This window comes from Myxocyprinus asiaticus, chromosome 31 (assembly GCF_019703515.2).
Source record: "Myxocyprinus asiaticus isolate MX2 ecotype Aquarium Trade chromosome 31, UBuf_Myxa_2, whole genome shotgun sequence".
Taxonomy (NCBI): Eukaryota; Metazoa; Chordata; class Actinopteri; order Cypriniformes; family Catostomidae; genus Myxocyprinus; species Myxocyprinus asiaticus.
In genome coordinates, this window is record NC_059374.1 from 36,235,190 (window position 1) to 36,249,894 (window position 14,705).

At 36.3% G+C, this 14,705-nt stretch overlaps 1 pseudogene; it reads right to left on the reverse strand.

Annotated features, from left to right (window-relative positions):
* Window positions 1–14,705, reverse strand: part of LOC127422176 (nephrin-like) — a 111,747-nt pseudogene that overhangs the window by 64,153 nt on the left and 32,889 nt on the right.

Consider the following 14,705-nt stretch of genomic DNA (forward strand, 5'->3'; position numbering starts at 1 on the left):
TAAATGAAGGTATTAAAGGAAGGTATGAAGGAATGAAAGGTTCTTCTGAACAAATGCCTTTGACCGCTGTGTCTATACCTGTATTTAAAAGCCATCACATTTTGGTGACCTCTTGTTTCATGAAAGAAGTTACAGTATTAAAAAAAACAGTACCCACAAGGTCAAATTCTAAAAGAGAAATTGCAAATGGTAAAGGGTATTCAACAGCAAAAAATAAATCCTTCAATGACTTCTATGTGTACACACACTAACTTACATGACTACAGTGTGAGTGTTTAGAAGCTTATCCTGTGAGCCTGACATTGTGAAGGAATCGGTTTCCGTCAGCTCCTCTCCATCTGAAAAAGGTAGAAAAAGAAAGCACAGTGTGCCAAAGTTTTAGAGACAGTAGGCTGCCTCAGGGTTCATCTTGCCAAGGGATGGTGTGACACCAACTTAGTAAATGATTCATGAAGTATGAGTTTACTTCAGTCTTCTTCTATTCGTATGAGTTTACAGCCATTGCTTTTTAAAGCTCCCAGAGAGAATTTTCATCTTTTATCTGTGTCGTGTACAGATGTGGGTAGTAACAAGCTACATTTACTCCATTACATTTACTTGAGTAAACTTTTGGAAAAAAAATACTTTTATGAGTACATTTAAAGGTGGGTACTTTTCACTCTTACTCAAGTAAATTTCTAATGAAAAAAAAATGTACTTTTACTTTGTTACAATGGGCGATGTTCCTGTCATTACATTACTGGTTTTAATTGAATAAGTGTAAATAAATGCATAATTTATTGAGAGATTTTTGAAAGGACTTTTATGACAGCAGAACTTTACAGCTGTGCTCTGTCACTGGAGTCGAGTCCACCACTTCAGCAGCAGCAAGCGCGCCAAATAAACACTTTTTTTTTACTCCACACCATGAAAAGAGTAGTTTCGTCATGTAGTGCCTTCATTTTACACCAAGACAAGTGGATATTTCAAGATTAAAATTGCAGCGCGTTACGTTTTGGTGATTATGATAACATGGGCTTGTCTGTGTCATTTTCAGGGTGATTCTGTAACTATGGGCACTTATGACCTCGGTTTATAAGTACATATTTTTATATCAGTGTTGCAATATATCAGTTCCTTCCTAAATCCATGTAAACATCTGCATTGAGTGTAAATGACTTGCTTTGCGGATCACGTGCTTGAATTCTGGAGCACGAGCTGACAGTATGTCTGCACCTGCATTTCTGCATTTGACATAAGTGGTGCATTTTTTTCATGGACAAAAAAACAAAACAAAAACAAGCTCTGAACCTAAATAAGCCCAACAAGCTTCCAAATACAGCTACGCTGCAATTTACCCTTAGTGTACAGAACAAATTATCTAAATTCACTCAACAGTGAAAATACTGTAACTACACTAATCTAAGAATCCATACAGGACTTTTGGGTAAAACTTTATTTTGATATTCCCCCTAAAGATATACAACTGACTATAAATGACTTTACAACTGACTTGCTCTAGCTAGTAAACAGTGTTTCATCAAACATTCAGTAGACTTTCAGTAGCCTGTATATTGATCTTTATTAATGACCTACTTGTCATTTCTTTGCTTACCTGCTCGTTTTCTTATTTCACCTTTAGTTACCCCAAGGTTTTCTGGAAATGCTCTAATGACTGTTTGTTGCATATGAATTTCCTATCACTTTACTTAAAGGTAGTATCAACTGTTCATTTATAGTTACCTAGGGACCATCAAAATAAAGTGAACATCTAAGGAATATGGTTAACTGACTGCTACATGTCTCCTTTTTTGAAACAGACTATCAATAGATGGTAAATACCAATACTGATAATAAACAGCCTGATCTCATTAATATACATAGCTAATTGTACGTTATTTTTGTAACATTAAACTTGCATGTTTTTACATCTGAATAGACACTAAAACGTACAATATGGACATTTGAAAGCATCTAAAACGTTTTTTTTTTTTTTACATATTTACAGCTTAAGAAACATAAAATATTGATAAATCCATTACAACTATATTTGAATACGCGAATCAATTATAAATATATTTGTACATTTTTACTGTTTTATAGATATCCCTTAACCCTACCCCAACCTCTAAACATAACCATATTTAAACAATATAAAAACATGTAAGAAGTAGATTAATGTACAGTAGCAAAAATGTTTGTTAAAATATATTCAATTATATATATTTTACAGCCGCTAATCCCATACCTACTCCTAAACCTAACCATAACCATTTATTAAGCATATAAAACATATAACAGGCAGATAAATTTAATCACAATAATAATTTGACATTTATGATTAATCGCTGTAAGTCTTCTCCTGATGCACTCCAGAACGGCGCTGTCATATCTCAATCAAACATATACATCGCAGAATGCGGCATGTCGCAAACGGTCACGAGAAACTTGAGAGCTAATGAGCATTCGACATCACTGCCGTAAATCCGCTGGTCGTAATGCTTGAGGCAGCATTTTTTTAATTTTGAAAACAAAACCAATGTATGTTGATGGTTACAGCGGGTGCGGGCGGATAAAGACGGAGATCATTGAATAAAGGCTTGAATTTGGGTCTGTTGTTCACAGAAAGCAGTCTGAAGATAAATGTATGTATTAATTTTATTGTTGTTTTATGGTACTTTTTGTGGTTTATTTTGTTTTTTGGCATATTCTGAAAACTCCTTTTGTGTCCCATGGCAAACAAAAATAAAATTAAATGTTTAATAAATAAGTAAACAATTACAGAATTTTTATTAATTTTAACATTTTAAAGTTTAGTCATAAAGTTAAAGTGATATAATCCTTTAAAACGCTGTATAGGGCAGCAGAAATCACACATCACTGAATGAAACCGTTAAAATGTCATATTATAATGTCAGCTGCATTAAATAAACGTGATGGCATTTAACTAATCTCACTGATTATAAATTAAATGTATTTAACTGATTAAATATATGAATTATTCAATATTAATCAATTCAACAGTACACGTAAACATTTGTATGTTTCTATAGGTGTTAATACATGAAATGATGACGTTTAGATGCTGTCAATACGTCAGTATTGTACGTTTCGGTGTCTATGCAAACATAAGAGAATGTACGTTTGCTAGAACCAAACTTTACTTAAGAGTACATACGAGTTCTCATGAGATCACGTTGCAGCAACACACAGGAATAGCAGCACCACATTGCAACCAGCACATAGACTGTATGTAAAAGAAATATAAATGTACAGAAGTCATTGTTTTGTCCAACAATTTTAATGAACTGATGTTCTCAAAAATAATGTAAGTAGGTTATTTAATAAAGATCTATATACAGGCTATTGAAGTCTACTGAATGTTTGTTGAAACACTGTTTACTAGCTATAGCAAGTCAGTTGATAAGCTCTTATTTTGCTGTTATAAAGGCTATTGAAAGTGTACTGAAAATTTGTTGAAACACTGTTTACTAGCTATAGCAAGTCAAGTCACTTATAGTCAGTTGAATATCTGTAGGGAGACCATCAAAATAAAGTGTTACCGACTTTAGAAATAGCAACAGTAGGCGGTAATAAAGCATGATCTCATTTTAGTCAGCACTACATATAATTGGGCCTGTGGGACACTGTTCACGTTTATCACCACAATAATTACTAGAAAATGGTTTCCAAATTTCTCTTCTAATTGACAGCTTCGTCCAAATCTGACAAGCATCCTTAAAGTGATATTTCAACTATATATTAATGTTCTGTCATAAATTCCAGCCCTCATGTTGTTCCAAACCTGTGTGACTTTGTGTATTTTGTGGAACCCAAAAAATACATAATGTTAGAGACTGACAGTCTCAGTCACCATTCCCTTTTAAAATATGGAGGAAAAGAAAACATGCAGTCTGGCATCTCTTTAATTGTGTTGCATTGAAGAAAGTCATATGATTTGAAATTACATGAGGGTGTATTATGACAATTTCCATTAATAATAATTATAATAATAATAATTATTATTATTATTCTGTAATACATGTTAAATATGTATTATGTAATGGAATATTGGGGCGTAATCATCCATTATGTTTTATGTGGAAGTAACTAGTTACTCACTACTAGAGTATTCGTTCAACTGGATACTTTCTTACTCTTACTCAAGTAGATTTTACATTACTACTTTTACTTCTACTTGAGTAATATTTTTTTTTTTTAAAGTAATTGTACTTTTACTTGAGTAAAGATTTTGGGTACTCTACCCACCTCTGGCTGTGTATCTGCAGTGTTATTCTTTCATTAGTGAACGACTTAAAGGGATGGTTTAACCAAACATGAAAATTCTGTCATCAATCACTCATCTTTATGCAGTTCTAAACACATCTGACACATTCTTTCTTGCGCAGAACACAAAATTAAGATCTTAGGCAGAGTCACTATTCACTATTCACACATCTTTTTACATATAATAAAAGTGAATGGTGACTGAGGCTATCATTCTGCCTAAAATCTCTTTTTTATGTTCCACCAAAGAAAGCAAGACATATGGGTTTGGAACAACATGAGGGTTTGCCACTGATGACAGAATTTTCATTTTTTGGTGAACTGTCAAGCTCTTAAATGATGGCATACCTTTGAACATGGTGATTTCTGCAGGAGGTTTGGCATCGGGAGTGATGCAGGTCACCATGTACTCGTCTTCCTCCACCCACAGCTCGCCAGACTCCAGCTGGATGTATGGCTGTGAGGGCGGGACTTCGACTGGAAAGAGAGTAAAGGAGAAGATGAGGAGAGATTAACCGGCAGAGGACTGTCACAATATATTATTTTATTGAAAGCTGTGGGCTCATTTGGTGTCTGGTGGAAGAGATATTGCAGAGCTTTTAGAGAACTTTAAAACACACACTCACAAGCACACATAAATGTTTCTACACTAGCTACTTTGTGAACAACATTGCTGTAAAATATACTTAGAAGTAAACTAAATCTTAAAAAAAGAGGTTTGGCTACAACTGACAATGTAAATGTTTCATAAAGAGTAAATAATGCCTTATTTCACGTATTTCTTCTAAAATGCTAAAGGTTTAGGGATAAAGGTAAAGTGTGCAATTTCTGTGCAACTAGCAGTGCCAGACTGAATTGTTTAAATACCCCCCCAACCCACCCCCAAGCAGCTGTTTTTATTTTTTTTTTTTTTTTCAGCATTTCGTGCAGCACTGCCACTTTTGTAGACACCGTGTCAAGTTAAAAAGTGCGGAAACTTTTAAAAACACGTCTCAAGACACCTGTGTTCTGTTCTATTTGTTGCAAAGTGTCTAGCTTTTTTTAGCACAAGAATGCAAGTTCACCCAAAAATGAAAATACTCTCATCATTTACTCACTCTCATGCCATCCCAGATATGCATAACTTTCTTTCTTCTGCTGAGCACAAACGAACATTTTTAGAACAATATCTCAGCTCTGTAAGTCCATACAATGCAAGTGTACCAAATGGGTACCAAAATTTAGAAGCTCCGAAAAGACATAAAGGCAGCATAAAAGTAATCCATGTGACTCCAGTGGTTTAATCAATGTCTTCAGAAGTGATATAATAAGTGTGGTTGAGAAACAGATCAATATTTAATTCCTTTTTTAACATCAATCTCCACTTTCACTTCCACATACTTCTTTTGTTTTTGGCGATTCGCATTATTCGTGCAAATCACAATCTACTGGGCAGGGAGGAAATTTATAGTAAAAAAGGATTTAAATATTTATCTGTTTCTCACCCACACCTATCATTTCACTTCTCAAGACATGGATTTCATTAATGGAGTCTTATGGATTACTTTTATGCTGCCTTTATGTGCTTTTTGGAGCTTCGAAATGTTGATGCCCAATTCACTTGCATTGTATGGACCTACAGAGCTGAAATATTCTTCTAAAAATCTTGGTTTGTGATCAGCAGAAGAAAATCATACACATTGTGGATGGCATGAGGGTGAGAAAATGATGAGAGAATTTTCCTTTTTGAAAATGTTTAAATACATTTTCCTTTAATCTACACAACAGCAATCTAGCTGATGAGATGTTTTTAGAGCAGAGGAAAACTAGAATAATTTACATTCTCTATGGAAATGTCCATGACTTTTTCCATTACTTCTAATATTTTATCGATTTCCATGAATTTTCTAGGCCTGGAAATCACAACTTTAAAATTCCCTGATCTTTTCAGGTTTTCCATGACACCATTGGTTGAGCTAATATTTTTATGTCAGGCCGGTCATAGAACCACAGTATTTACATTTTTGGTGAAAATTAAGCTCGCAATGGCTTACTAATAGTTGACTCTGCACAATAAACTGGGATAGGATAAAGTATTTAAAATTGGGCACTGTGTCCTAACCAGGCACAACAGAAAAGCAACAAGATGATAAAGCAACAAGCAATAAAAACTCTCTCTTTCATGTTAAGATGCACTCATATATGACAGAACTTTGCAACAACAAAGTGTCTAGAAGTCATTCATTTTTAATGAGAGCTGGTTATTTGAGGTGACAGGAGCAAAAGAGACAAAGTTGAGTAGAGTTCAACTTTATGAGTTCAACTATGAACAAATCCCTTATCCAAAGTATGAGTAAGAGGAATAGCAAGCTCACTAATTTGTTTTGTTTAAGAATAAAATATCAATGTGAAGTTCTAATTTGGTGGATCTGGGCAACGTTCAATAAACTCATCTAAGTTTAAATTTGAAGGCCACATTCAAACTCCAAATGTAGGTACCATGATCGTTTAATCCCTAAAATAATCCTGACACCCAGTTATTTCAGATACTTCTTGAAGGGCCTCGCCGTGTTTCTCTGTGTTTTCCATCAGAGCACTTTCACTGGCCTCGGCAAGATGCTGCAGTCACGCACCATCTCATTATCAATTGAAATGGCTGTGAATCACAGAAGGATGATGAAGCGCAGTCCCCGTGCTGTCTACAAGCCTCTGGAAATGCATTAAATGCTAATCTAGCATAGCGCTCTCTTCATAGGAAAAAATGAGAAAGAACAGCAGCAACCATGCTGCAAATCACCTCCAGCACAGGAGATGCGCACACCGCCGATCAAAGCGCTCGCTCTCGCCTCTCCGACGCGCAACTTTTGCCTGCATCGCTCGGGCTAGAAAGCGCTTCTCTGCGTTTTTGATGAGAGAGAGTGAATTTCACGTTTTGTGCCCTTTTCAAACGAATCAGACTCAAATGTGGCACTGTCCAAGTTTACTCAAGTGGCTCATTTTTCCTACTGTGAGCTCGATATTGGCTTGACATTAAAGCAGTGTTTCCCAACCTTTTTTCTGCCATGGCACACTTTTTACAATTAAACAAATCCCATGGCACACCTCTATCCCATTGTCCCACATAACCATCATAACATAACCTCTATCCCACTGTCCCACATAACCATCGTAACATAACCTCTATCCCACTGTCCCACATAACCATTGTTGATATGTTTTGAGGTCTTTTCAAAAACTTCCATGTCTTCTGTCCATTTTAGTTGCGTGTTTATTTGGAATGTTTGAAATTCAGCTATGCAAAAAACGCAAGTCACATAGGTACGGTAATGAGATCACAGGTGGCAAGAGTGCTAATTGGGTAATGAATAAAACAACAAATTTGCATCTTTTCTTATTTTTAGATTTGTTCTTGCAAATTAATTCTTGCAATGCCACAGCAAATACTTATTAATTTTTTTCTATGTATTTACATGGCTCCAGATTAACATTTAAGAGTGGTAGCACCAGTGTTAAATTCTACAAATGGTCACACCAGCACTTGAGTTGGTCACATCGGTCCAACTGATAGTGTTGGGTCGTTCATGAATGATTAGTTAATTTTGAACGAATCTTTTATGTGACTCAGACGAACGAGTAGTCTCAGAGAGTGATTCGTTCATTTTGTGTTGGCCGCGCATGTGCATTGCACTTGTTACATGAAAACCGCATAGGCGCTGTACAGGAAACAGAAATGATTAGTTCACCTCTCGAGTCTTTTGGTCCGAGTCGTTCGTTCTTTTGTCACGTGACAGCCGTATACACTATGCAGTGACAAAAGAACGAACGACTCCGACAAGAAGATTCCAGAGGTGAACTAATCTTTCTGTTTCTCATAATTTGTCCTTGGCTGCATTATCAGTTTTTGCTTATTGGGACTATAATCAAAGTTTACGTAAGTAGATGTGTTGGGGTGGATTTGGCTATCGAAAATGTAACATTTTAATTTAATTCTGCTCAAATGAACGAAAGGAACTAAATTACTTTTTATTTGTTCATTTTGCTGAATGAGACTCAAAGATTCAAGTCAGTAAAATGATCCGATCTTCCCATCACTACCAACTGAAAGAAAATGTGTTTTCTTTCAAGGTTTCTTTCTTTTTATCTGGATCTTGATGATTAAAATACAGTCATCTGAAGACAAACAAAGCCTTTTTCTAGAATCAGAGGGCATTAGAAAAGATTTTACACAGAAGGAAAGTTCCATTTTATCCATAGTTTTAACTGTGGCATTTGCAATAAGATCATAGTAGCCAAAAGTGTAAGTAAAACCATGATTAGCAGTAACCATAAAACAAATTATGGCATTTTTCGTAAGAAAAACATATTCTGAAATTAAATTGTATTCTCTCACTACTATATTGATATAAGTTCATGGTAAATATATTTTTTAATATCTGTGATGTGTGGATTGAAACCTTACAGTTTCTGTCTGTTCATTGTGCAGATTTCTCCTTTATTCCTTTTCAATGCTGTTTAGAATGTTGGGGCGGTTTAATGCAATTTTAAACTGGTTTAATCATCGACACATTATGGGCTTTCATAGAGGTTTTAAACAAATAATCAATGCCGAATTCGCGACCCAGCTCGTGCTTCTCGCAGCTCTGTTTATGATGATCTGCGCAGCTGAGCGCTCGAGACCGGTCCACGTGTAAATGCATGTCTCTGTGCTGATCTGATCCGGGTAAAGCTGTTTCCTTTCGCGTTTGGAACATTTGCCGTTTGATATTTCTCATACGGCAAAAAAGACAGAGCACAACCAGAGAGTCAGCCAACTTTGTAGTCACACCAATGCGACCTCTTGCAAAGTTTAATCGAACTGTTTGTCTCAGTCCGGAGCCCTGATTTATTTTGTGGAAACTGATAATTTTCCACGGCACACCTGACAATCTTTAATGGCACACTAGTGTGCCACAGCACAGTGGTTGGGAAACACTGCGTTAAAGCGTGAAATAGGATCATACATGGTTGCAGTGACGTGCACAAACCACAGCAGTGACGGGAGGAAGAATATAAAAGGGCAGTGTTTTTTGTTTAGTTTTTTTGAATGAGTAGTAATTATATATACTTAACTATTTTTTTTTTGTTTTTTTTAGCATTTTTTCTTGTATAATATATTTTTTATTGTTTTCCCTTTATCACAAGTAATAGCTTATTCTGTTATATTTCACACAAAAAGCTTCATGGTATAACACTTGTTTATTTATTTTCAGACATGGTCTGTGATCAGTAGCGGTTCTAGCTTGTATGGCAGCCTTGGCGAAACCTGCTTCAACACACCCCCAAAGTTGTTGACCTCACGCTGCACCCCTGCAAGATGCCACCCTGGGCAACTGCCCATGTCACCCATGCCCTAATCCGCCACTGTCTGTGATAACCGCATGTTTATGACATCTGTCATTGTAAAACCATGGTATTTTTTAAAGTACCTTGGAGAACAATGACAGTATCATCAATTAATATAATAATCATTCAGTACCATAGTATTACCCTGGTAATGGCACAGTGTCTTTTGTTTTTTTTTCGTTATGGGGCTCTAATGTTTTTTCTTGTCTCATCTCTGCTCCCTCACTTCATCCTGTCATCATAACTGACACTTCTTATATTACTTTCTTTTCATTTCTTTTAATATTCATATAATGTTATTTTACTGTATTCTGTAATTAATATTTATAAATATACAGGACATTATAGCAATAATATCGTGGAACCATGGTACAATGATGGTGTCAAGGTGGTACCATGATTTTGAATGGTTATCAGGACAGACTACATACCAAATTTATTTATTTATTTTTTTTAAATGGTAAAACAATGGTATTTTTCTGAAAGTGATTAGTCTAATGGCTTATTAGTTTCAACAAAACCAAACTGGCTTTGACTGAACCAGACAGCTCCTTCAGTTTATTTCAATATTCTATAAAAGACGAATTTAATTTCTGTCACTGAAAGTGACGCGTCTTTCTTCAGCAGAACACACATTTTTAGAAGTAGATAGAGCTAGAGGTCGCCGATATATCAGTTTTGCCGATTAATCGGCACCCATAACAGATTTCTGGAACTATCGGTTATCAGCAAAAATCCACACTGATAGTTTTTCCCTGTTGCATCAGGTACTGGAGCGGCTGGGAAGGGTCCGATGTTGTTATACAGTATGAGAGCGGCCTCTAGAGGTGAAATAAAAACTATCACTTCACTGTGTTTTTTGGCACGTGATACTGCACTCAACATCAACGAAAAGGTGTGTATAGAGTACACTACTGTACATGTTGTCATATCATAATAAAGTCATTAATTTGCCGACAAGGCTGAGAGGACGCTAACATTAAAGCTAACCTCAAGCTGTTAGAACAATGTGACAAAAATACATGCAAGTCCTACCCAACTGTTTAAATGTCACAATTGTTACCATCTATTACCATATATTTGCATTAGTTTATATCCAGCTGGTCACGTTTATGCATTCGTTAGCCAGCTAAGTTGCATATTTAAAGCTAGTGACATGAGAAAGCAAATTAATATCTTCATGCGGCTGAGAGAAACGTATAAACAAATCAGAAACACATCTGATTTCAATTTTAAAAAAAAATATCCTCACTGTAATACGATGACTTCAGAGCGATCACGCTAAAAAAGGCTAGACACAGCACAACAAATACAGCTGAACAGAAAGCAGGTGTCTCAATATGCTTTTAAAGTTCTTTTTAATTAGACACATCATCTAAAAAACAGTGCTCCTGCATGAGACACTGAATAAACAAAAACAAAGGGAAACAAAGACTTTCGTCTAGCACGCATTTACATAGAAAAACAAATGGATGGTTGCAAAAGTGTTCGGTGTGAACAGCCCCTTACAGTTGGTGGAGGTCTTTGGCTGTTGCGTCTTGCTCTCTTATAAGCATTTCTCAGATTAAGCAATGATTTGTTTAAATGATTTGTCAGGAAAGATGTTCAACTTGGAAATGTGTGTCTTGAGATCCTCGCATTAGGTTCCAGTCTGTTGTGTTCCGTCTGTTTGAACAGCCCCTGGCCTGGCCTCATAGTCTGAGCCACTTCACCAACGAGTTCCGAATACCACTGCTCTCTGTGAATATTGCTACTCTACAAACAACTGTACTGAATAATAAAAAATAAATGGTATTTCACTGTTATTATGAAGCTTGAGTATGGAGTAGTAGGAATCAATGCAAGTGTAACACCATGTGAACTGTCTATTGAAGCTTTTTCCCTCCACATTTTACTTTTGACATCATTTGAGAATATGGACCGACTAAAAGTTTTTATTTATTTTATGCACATTAGTTGAAAATGAAATGCTCTTTATTTAACAGCCAGGATATGAATGTTCTATGCAATAGTATAACGGTGCAGAATTGTTTGGGTATTTATTGCACCCTCTTGTAGACTAAGGAAACAACATCAATTTAAAAATCAGCTGACTTTAAAGTTCAAATATTAGTTAATATATATTAATATTTATAAATTTATTATATTTAAAAAGGTAAAATACATGTTCATGGTTCAGTCAGTTCTGTTTATTTTTGTAATAAAGTTCAGCACTATTTTACTTTGAGTGTTATTTTTTAATTCAGTATAAATTTTAAAAACTATCGGTTGATTAATCGGTTATCGGCAGGTACTGCCCAACTTAGTTATCGTATCGCTAAAATCCACTATCAGTCGACCTCTAGATAGAGCTTTGTCAGGTCCTTATAATGGATGTACATGGGTGCCAGCACTTTGATGGTCCAAAAGTCACATTTAGGCAGCAAGAAAGTAATCCACACGAATCCAGTCGATCAATGAATGTCTTCTGAAGCAAATAGATTAGTTTGTGTAAAAAGTAAATCGATAATTAAAATGTTATCAACTTTTATAAAGCGCTTCCTTCCAGCAGCTGACGCAAAGCGTGACGTAAGAGCGTCGGCGAGTTCACGTGAGAATTCGGAAGCAGCGCTTATTTACAACAGAAGAAAGAATGTCACGTGAGAGTTCAGACATTTCAAACTGGATCAGAGCCCTGGATGGAAGCACCGACTTCAAGTTAAAAACGTTTGAATTATCGACTTGTTTCTTACATAAGCCTATCGATTTGCTTCAGAAGACATTCATTGATTGACTTGAGTCATGGATTACTTTATTGCTGCCAAAATATGACTTTTGGACCGTCAAAGTGCTGGCACCATGTACATACATTATAAGGACCTGACAGAGATCTATCTTCTTCTAAAAATCTTCATTTGTGTTCTGCTGAAGAAAGACAGTCATACACATCTGGGATGGCATCAGGGTAAGTGAATAATGAGAGAATTTTCATTTTTGGGTGAACTATCCCATTAAACATAGACTTCAATTGTTTTTAATTAAAGCTTAGTATGATTACTATAAACTAACCTAACCCTTACCTACCCTAACAGAAACTTTTTGGATTATTAGAATTTTAAAAATCATTATTTCATTTACGTGTGGATCGTTTCCCAGATGAGGACGTCCAAAAATGTTCCTAAAGAGAGGTTTGTCTGATTTAGCCTACTTTTGGGTACAATTTTGTCCCCAAAATATAGCTTACATGCACAAAAAGATTCATTTTATTTTTAGCAATTTTTAATGTATATGTGCCAGGAAAAATATTGTATTATTATATTATGTATTATAATATTTGCTTTCTCTCGTTTTGCTGAAAAATGACAGCATATGATGAAAAACATTATTGATTGATTTTTAATTTTCGACTCAATGTTACTTCTCAATCTTATAATCTTGAAGACTATCACAAATCATTCTCACAATTTCAAAATAAATAAATACATAAAAAAAACTGATACCCATGCCACAAAAACAGCGCCAACCTGCATCTCAGAATAGCATTCTGAGATTATATTCTTCTCACCATAACTGTACAGAGTGGTTATCTGAGTTACTGTAGACTTTGTCAGTTCAAACCAGTCTGGCCATTCTCTGTTGTCCTCTCTCATCAACAAGGCATTTCCATCTGCTGAACTGCCACTCACTGGATGTTTTTTGTTTTTGGCACCATTCAGAGTTAATTCTAGAGACTGTTGTGCATGAAAATCCCAGGAGATCAGCAGTTACAGAAATACTCAAACCAGCCCATCTGGCACCAACAAACATCCATGCAATTATCTAATCAGCCAATTGTGTAGCAGCAATGCATTGCATAAAATCATGCAGATATGGGTCAGGAGCTTCAGTTAATGTTCACATCAACCATCAGAATGGGGGAAAAATGTGATCATAGTGATTTGGACTCATTGATTTCGACAGTGGCATAACTGTTGGTGCCAGATGGGCTGGTAAATAAATAATTTAAAGCATTTTAGCAGAAGGCTGCAACATAACAAAATGTGAAAAAAATGAAGGGGGCTGAATACTTTCTGAATGCACTGTATAAACATGTATTCATTTAATTTATGGGGGGGGGAAATATAAAAGAAACAAAAGAAACGCCTCAGTTCTGCTGAGGAATGATGTGTGGTAAAGAGTCTGTTATATTTTCCAGGCAGCCAGTCGCATCCCTAGAGTTTATAGGCACTAGGGGGCGTTATTGCTGTGTGCAGTTCGCCAATGAGGAGCAAGCAAGCAAGGGGCTTCACATCGAGACAGATGGGGAGAGACTTGGGCTTCACACTGATTTAAAGGAAGCAATTGGAGCCGTGTGGACACTGATGGCTGAGGGAGAGCACTGCAGAGGAACCCGCTAGATAATGAGATGCATTTGTTGTCTCTTCTCCTTGGTGCTCCCTCTCTTTTTAACTGCTTACAATTTTCTCTCGCTGCCTCTCTCTCTTTCTTTCTCACCCTCATGCTGTCACCCTCCCTCTCATTCTCTGCAGATGAACCCAGGCACATCACTTGTTGTGCTAGAGAAGACATTGTTCAGGCACATAGATTTGCTCGTAAAAAAATGATGGTATGCTCACAAACCAGGCGAGCAGGTAGAGCGATTTTCACTCTCCATCTGTGTGTTTGTCTTTCAGTTCATCTTTCTTTTGTGCTGCATCAACTTGGCCCTACACTTTCTTCCTCTCTCTCTCTCTTTTTCTTTCTGCTGCAGTTGAGCTGCGGTTTAAAGCAGGTGTGAGTGTGTATGTCTCTGTGTTCGAGTGTCTGCTTTGAGACTGGTGAGAAGAGATGATGAGAGGAGAAGGTGTGTGTTGCCTACATTCTGGGGACCAAATGTCCCCACAAGGGCAGTAAAACTTGAAATCACCTATTTTGTGGAGACCAGCCAACAGCCTCAACGAGGAAAAGGCTAAATAAACATACTGAACAAATTTTTTACATTTTTTTAAGAAACGTGAGTGTTGGTTGTGCGTGCAAATCTCACTGCCACAATGAAGTTTTGGCCATAAACAGTATTTGCCAAGGTAGAAATGGTTTTTAGGGTGTTGCTAAGGTGTTCT